The sequence below is a fragment of the Staurois parvus genome, unplaced genomic scaffold (genome assembly GCF_062004578.1).
Source record: "Staurois parvus isolate SC_StPar_1 unplaced genomic scaffold, SC_StPar_1.0 ptg001004l, whole genome shotgun sequence".
Lineage (NCBI taxonomy): Eukaryota > Metazoa > Chordata > Amphibia > Anura > Ranidae > Staurois > Staurois parvus.
The window spans coordinates 877,777-885,673 of NW_028318800.1; positions in this window are offsets into that span (position 1 = coordinate 877,777).

Here is a 7,897-nt window from a genome sequence, read left to right on the forward strand (position 1 = left end):
CATATCAGGAGGTACAAAGGGAATCATCAGCCATTCAGAATATCCATAGCTAAAAGAGCAGCATAAGAATTGTACCTCGGTATGGTAGCTGTTACTTACCTTATCCAAAAAAAGCCTCTTCTGTGTGCTGTTTGCTGGCTTGCTGGTAATGGGTTGCTATGGGTTTCTGCACTATGGATGTCACTCCCTGCCTTATTCAATCAATGTTACAGCTTCATTTGTATTAAGGGTCAACCATGATATATCTCCTGGAGCCTAGATGTGAATTCCAGTCCCCTCCATGAGTAAGCCCCCCACTGAAATATCCATAAAGGGACATTAAATTGAAAATTGATATATTGAACCGGCAGCAGAGCTCCAACAATTTCTTCAATTACCTGCCCGGCTCTTCCAATGAATAACATCTTTGTGGAGACCTCTGCAGCCTAATAATATGGTGCAATGGAATTACTGGTGCTGCAGAGACCCCTAGAGGACAGAACTGGATAACTAGCTCAGGGTCGTGCAGGGGTGGTGAAACAAAAGCTTCTATTTAGTCTGTAAAGGATCCATTTAAACCTTTGATCTGTGTAATTACCTGTAATCCTTCATTTTCTATTTTCTTGCACAAAAGCGATAAGTGCTGACAGTGGACTATGGGGGTGGCAGTACTGACTGCTGGGATGAGAAGGTAGAGATGGCAGTAAAGGTACATGAAAGCATTAGATGGGGCCAGCCATGTATGTATAATACAGCCACTGAGTGATTTTTCTAACAAAAGATCAATGCACGAACATACGTATTCATTAGATGTCTGTGCATGCTGTTCATATTCTGACCTATTTGGAAAGGGGAGGTAGTATCTGATGGGGTGGGGGCGAGAGCAATGGGGCAGGAAAATCCACCCAGGCCAGCTACTTTGTTGGCCAGGCTAAGAAATGTCAGGAAGGGCCTTTAAAACTCTCTTCTCTGCTGTTGCGGCATGGAAGGTTTTGGAGTAATTTACTCTGACCTGGTTTCAAAAAGGTTGAGGACTTCTAGTCTACAGTGTCTATTCTGTCCCCTTTGTTGGCCAGGTGAAGAAATGTTGGGAAGGGCTTTTAAAACTCTAAAACATCTATCTCTATCAAGCCATGGCCCACTGCCAGACTGAAGCCTCCCTTAACCTCCCTCAGTGTCTCAAAGCTCCCATAGTGCCCCCTACCTCCCACAGTGCTCCCAAAGAGCATCAGCTTCCACAATGCCCCTCAGCCTGCTGCAGAGCCTTCAGGTATCTATAGTGCCCCCAGCCTTCCTAGCCAATTCCAGAAACCTCATACCTCACAGGACCACCAAGTCAGCTACAGAGTCCCCTAACCCTCTCCAAAACCCCTGTCATCCCCTACAGTGGCACCCAGCCCCAGAACTCTTCCAGCATTTCAATACATATTTTACATTTTATTCCGTGAATATAAACTTTATTTCTTGCTGTTGTGGCATGGAAGGTTTTGGAAGAATCTACCGGGCTCTGGTCCCAAAAAGGTTTGAGGACCTCTAGTCTATGGTACCTATTATGTTCCTGTTGTTGGCCAGGCTAAGAAATGCCAGGAATGGCCTTTAAGACGCTATCCTTTTTCCTTTCCCCTTTCCTTTCCTGTCCTTTCCTTTCCCCCCTTAATCTCCCACAGTGCCTCCCAGCTCCCTTAGTGTCCCCTAACCTCCCACAGTGCTCCCAGAGATCCCTCAGCCTCCACAATGCCCTCTAGCCTTCCGCAGAGCCTCCAGCCTTCCACAATAGTGCCCCTCTCATCCAGAAACTTTATCCCCTACAGGACCACCAAGTTGGCTACAGAGTCCCCTAACTCTCTCCAGAATCTCTATCATTTGCATTCCCATACTTCTATTCTGTGAATATAAACTTTATTTTCTGCCGTTGCAGCATGGAGAGTTTGCAAGGCCTTGGTTAAGGACCTCTAATCTACCATGTTTAGTCTGTCCCCTTAGGTTTTTTATCCTATATCACTATAGGACTACTTAGCAAAAGCTCCTTGTGTTAGCTCCGGGTTGCTTCCAGTCATCTTTGGGTGTACCCACTCCATGTATGTATGCATAGATATATCTGTCCAGTTGTATACAAATATCAATGATTCTATGGGACAGCTCTCTAAGCACCATATGTTATATGCTTGAAAGCCTTTTCCTAGAGTGTTCGTGGCAATTTCTTTATGAGGTAGGTTGCCAGGTCTTTTCTCAACTCTCCCCAATTGCTTGGGCTTAGGAGTGGCATACAGAATGTGATAACACATGCTAGGGCCAATTTAAACTTGACCTAATTAACCCAACAGTGTGTCTTTGGCATTTTGGAGTACCCCGAGGAAACCCACACAAACACAGGAAGAACATGCGAACTTACTTCAGACAGTCACCATAATATCCAATAAATAAAAAGTCTAACAGGTATGGTGAGAAACCCTAATGGGCATGTCAGGTGTGCAGACCTTCAGCCTCTCGTAAAGTTTTACAGGCGGCTGGCAGCAGGGTTTGGTGGTGCACCTGTTCCTTTACCTAAACCAAAATGTTGGGGTCTCATGCATTGGCGCTGATCTCTCAATGTGCATCAAACTTATCTCCCCAGAGTCTACGAAAGGCTGAGATATTGGTGCTGAGTGGACAGACCATTTTTGACCCTAGAAGCAAACCTTTTGCAAGGAAGTGTCTTTCAGCCTGGTGTCTAGCACCACCATGTGTTCTGTTTAAGAAAACTCATCCAACATGGACTGTCTGTTCGTCTGTCATTGCTGTTGTGTCCTATCAGTATCTGCTCGCTCAGGACAGTGGTGGACTGACAACTCATGGGGCCCCCGGGCAATCGGGGATCATGGGGCCCCTGTGTCCTTGCCCAAACTCAAAAAAGCCTATAAAATAGGTACCAGGGGCATCCCATGGGGCCCCCTACTGACCCCGGGCCCTTGGGCAGTGCCGGAGTTTCCAAATGGTCAGTCTGCCCCTGGCTCGGAATCATGTTATTGTTTGCAATAAACAGGCAGCTCCCATCCCCCCGGCCTGATTAGGTTAATCAAACCCCAACTCTGCCTGGATGGGTAATCAGCTGCTGCCCACATTGTGACCAGAAGCAGGCCATTCCCTACATGCGTGCAATCACCTGGACCACAAACAGCACCACAGATGGGCTGACCTTGTCCATGTGGTGGCATGCGTCTATGCAGCACCTTCTCACAGGGTGCCCCTATGTTGTTGGGTAGCCCTCATCCTGGGCCCATGACTCTCTTCTTTTGTGTGTTTGCATGACTTTCACCTCCTAACCGAAGTCTGCAGATGTTTTTTCTAAAGTTGTTTTCTGGCGGGTACAAATAGCGGTTTGGTCAACCTAAACCAAGTTTTTATTGTGTCTAAGTGACGAGCAATTCATGTGCCCCTGCAAGTAACTAATTGTTGTCGGTGTCCATTCTCCTGACTGACTGCTGTGATTGCCTTTTCACATGTCCAGTTGCTTTAGGTACCCAGTCATTTAATTGGTTTTAGTTTCCCTTTCACCTGACTAGTTGCTGCGAGGATATGACTGGTTGCTATGGGAACCTTTCATCTGACTGGTTGCTGTGGGGATATGACTGGTTGCTTTTGGGGCCCTTTCACCTGACTGGTTGATGTGGGGATATGACTGGCTGCTTTGGGGATATGGCTACTTGATGTGGGCATATGATTGCTTGCTGTGGGGATATGACTGATTGCTGTGGAGATATGACTGGTTGTTGTGGGGATATGACTGGTTGATGTGGGGATATGACTGGTTGATGTGGGGATATGACTGGTTTATTTTGGGGCCCTTTCACATGACTGGTTGCTGTGGGGATTTGGCTGGTTGCTGTGGGGATATGACTGGTTGCTGTGGGGATATGACTGGGTGATATGGTGATATGACTGGTTGATGTGGGGATATGACTGGGTGATGTGGGGATATGGCTGGTTGCTGTGGGGATATGGCTGGTTGATGTGGGGATATGGCTGGTTGAGGTGGGGATATGACTGGTTGAGGTGGGGATATGACTGGGTGATGTGGGGATATGGCTGGTTGATGTGGGGATATGACTGGTTGAGGTGGGGATATGACTGGGTGATGTGGGGGTTTGATTGGTTGATGTGGGGATATGACTGGGTGATGTGGGGATATGGCTGGTTGATGTGGGGATATGACTGGGTGATGTGGGGATATGACTGCTTGCTGTAGGGATATGACTGGTTGATGTGGGGATATGACTGGTTGAGGTGGGGGTATGACTGGTTGATGTGGGGATATGACTGGTTGAGGTGGGGATATGACTGGGTGATGTGGGGATATGACTGGTTGATGTGGGGATATGACTGGGTGATGTGGGGATATGGCTGGTTGATGTGGGGATATGACTGGGTGATGTGGGGATATGACTGGGTGATGTGGGGATATGACTGCTTGCTGTAGGGATATGACTGGTTGATGTGGGGATATGACTGGTTGATGTGGGGATATGACTGGGTGATGTGGGGATATGACTGGTTGATGTGGGGATATGACTGGTTGATGTGGGGATATGACTGGGTGATGTGGGGATATGACTGGTTGATGTGGGGATATGACTGGGTGATGTGGGGATATGGCTGGTTGCTGTGGGGACATGACTGGGTGATGTGGGGATATGACTGGGTGATGTGGGGATATGACTGCTTGCTGTAGGGATATGACTGGTTGATGTGGGGATATGACTGGTTGATGTGGGGATATGACTGCTTGCTGTAGGGATATGACTGGTTGATGTGGGGATATGACTGGTTGAGGTGGGGGTATGACTGGTTGATGTGGGGATATGACTGGTTGAGGTGGGGGTATGACTGGTTGATGTGGGGATATGACTGGTTGCTGTTAGGGCCCTTTCACATGACTGGTTGCTGTGGGGATATGACTGGTTGATGTGGAGATATGACTGGTTGATGTGGGGATATGACTGGTTGATGTGGGGATATGGCTGGTTGATGTGGGGATATGACTGGTTGATGTGGAGATATGACTGGTTGCTGTGGGGACATGACTGGTTGATGTGGAGATATGACTGGTTGATGTGGAGATATGACTGGTTGATGTGGGGACATGACTGGTTGATGTGGGGATATGGCTGGTTGATGTGGAGATATGACTGGTTAATGTGGAGATATGACTGGTTGCTGTGGGGACATGACTGGTTGATGTGGGGATATGGCTGGTTGATGTGGGGATATGGCTGGTTGATGTGGAGATATGACTGGTTGATGTGGAGATATGACTGGTTGCTGTGGGGACATGACTGGTTGATGTGGGGATATAGCTGGTTGATGTGGAGATATGACTGGTTGCTGTGGGGACATGACTGGTTGATGTGGGGACATGGCTGGTTGATGTGGAGATATGGCTGGTTGATGTGGAGATATGACTGGTTGCTGTGGGGACATGACTGGTTGATGTGGGGACATGGCTGGTTGATGTGGAGATATGGCTGGTTGATGTGGAGATATGACTGGTTGATGTGGAGATATGGCTGGTTGAAGTGGAGATATGACTGGTTGATGTGGAGATATGGCTGGTTGAAGTGGAGATATGACTGGTTGATGTGGAGATATGGCTGGTTGATGTGGAGATATGACTGGCTGTTGTGGGAACTTTCCTACCTATTGCTATAGTTGCTATCTTTCTCATACTGGTTGCTGTGGAGGGTTTGACTGGTTGCTATGGGTTACTGGTTACTTGCTAGTTTTCACCTGACTGGTTGCTGTGGGGATAAAACTGGTTGCCATGTGTCCTTTGGAGATGTCACCCTGTGCCATGGCAGAGAGGTGTGGCTTTGTGATGACTCCATACAAAGAAAAGACGCCAGGGAGATGTATTCTGTGTATAAAAGAGTCCTGGGTAAGGAATGGGGACAACATTTTGGAGGGGGGGGATGACCTGAGGTATTAACCTGAGGTAATAGCTATGTAAGGGGGGGGGGGGAATCACCTGAGTTAACACTTATGTAAGGGGGGGGTGGCCTGAGGTAATACCTGAGGTAATAGCTGTGGTAAGGGGGGGGGGGTATCACCTGAGGCAATAGCTATGGGAAGGGGGTGGGAAATCACCTGAGGTAATAGCTATGTAAGGGGGGATGACCTGAGGTAATACCTGAGGTAATAGCTATGGGAAGGGGGGGGGGAATCATCTGAGGATCTGAGGTAATACCTGAGGTAATAGCTATAGGAAGGGGGGGGGGGGAATCACCTGAGGTAATATGGTAATACCTGAGGTAATAGCTATAGGTGTGGGGGGGGGGGAAATCACCTGAGGTAATACGGTAATACCTAAGTAAGGGGTGGGGGGTGGCTTGAGGTAACACCTGAGGTTATAGCTATGTAAGGGGGGGGGGTGACCTGAGGTAATACCTGAGGTAATAGCTGTGGGAAGGGGGGGAATCACCCGAGGTAATACCTGAGATAATAGCTATCTATGTAAGGGGGGGAATCACCTGAGGTAATAGCTATGTAAAGGGGGGGTGGCCTGAGGTAATACCTGATGTAATAGCTATGTAAGGGGGGGGGGGGAAATCACCTGAGGTAATACCTGAGGTTATTGCTGTGGGAAGGGGGGGGGGAAATCACCTGAGGTAATAGCTATGAAGGGGGGGGGGGGGTGGCCTGAGGTAATACCTGAGGTAATGGCTATGTAAGGGGGGGGGAATCACCTGAGGTAATACATGAGGTTATTGCTGTGGGAAGGGGGGGGAATCACCTGAGGTAATAGCTATGAAGGGGGGGGGGGGTGGCCTGAGGTAATACCTGAGGTAATGGCTATGCAAGGGGGGGGGGGGGGGGGGAAATCACCTGAGGAAATAGCTAGCTATGTAAGGGGTGGTGGTGGCCTAAGGTAATACCTGAGGTAATTGCTGTGGGAAGGGGGGGGGGAATCACCTGAGGTAGTAGCTATGCAAGGCGGGGTGTTGGCCTGAGGTAATACCTGAGGTAATGGCTATGTAAGGGGGGGGGGGGGATCACCGGAGGTAATAGCTATGAAAGGGGGGAGGGGGGGTGGCCTGAGGTAATACCTGTGGTAATGGCTATGTAAGGGGGGGGGGAATCACCAGAGGTAGTAGCTATGCAAGGGGGGGTGGTGGCCTGAGGTAATACCTGTGGTAATGGCTATGCAAGGGGGGGGGGGGGAGGAATCACCGGAGGTAATAGCTATGAAAGGGGGGGGTGGGGGGTGGCCTGAGGTAATACCTGAGGTAATGGCTAGGTAAGGGGGGGGGGAATTACCTGAGGTAGTAGCTATGCAAGGGGGGGTGGTGGCCTGGGGTAATACCTGAGGTAATGGCTATGTAAGGGGGGGGGGAATCACCAGAGGTAATAACTATGAAGGGGGGGGGGTGGCCTGAGGTAATACCTGAGGTAATGGCTATGTAAGGGGGGGGGGGAATCACCTGAGGAAATAGCTAGCTATGTAAGGGGTGGTGGTGGCCTAAGGCAGCGTTTTTCAACCACTGTGCCGCGGCACACTAGTGTGCCGTGAGATATTGTCTGGTGTGCCGTGGGAAAAATTTCCTCGGCTCACAAATAGACCAATCATTAGAACAGCAATGGGCAAACTACGGCCCGCAGGCCGTATACGGCCCGGCGGACCTTTTAATCCGGCCCGCAGAGCGTGATACTGTCAGGATGATCTGTCCCCCTCGACGTATCTGCGCATGTGCCGGAGATCGCCGATCGGCTGCTAATGCCTGAAACTGGCACATGTGCAGATACGTCAAGGGGGACAGATCCTCATAGGAGACAGATTTTCATGCTACACCGGAACGGCGAGAGGAACGCGCGGAGCAAAGGTAAGTGAATTGACACGGGGGGGGGGGGCTTGGGGACTTAATATGGGGGATGAATTAATATGGGG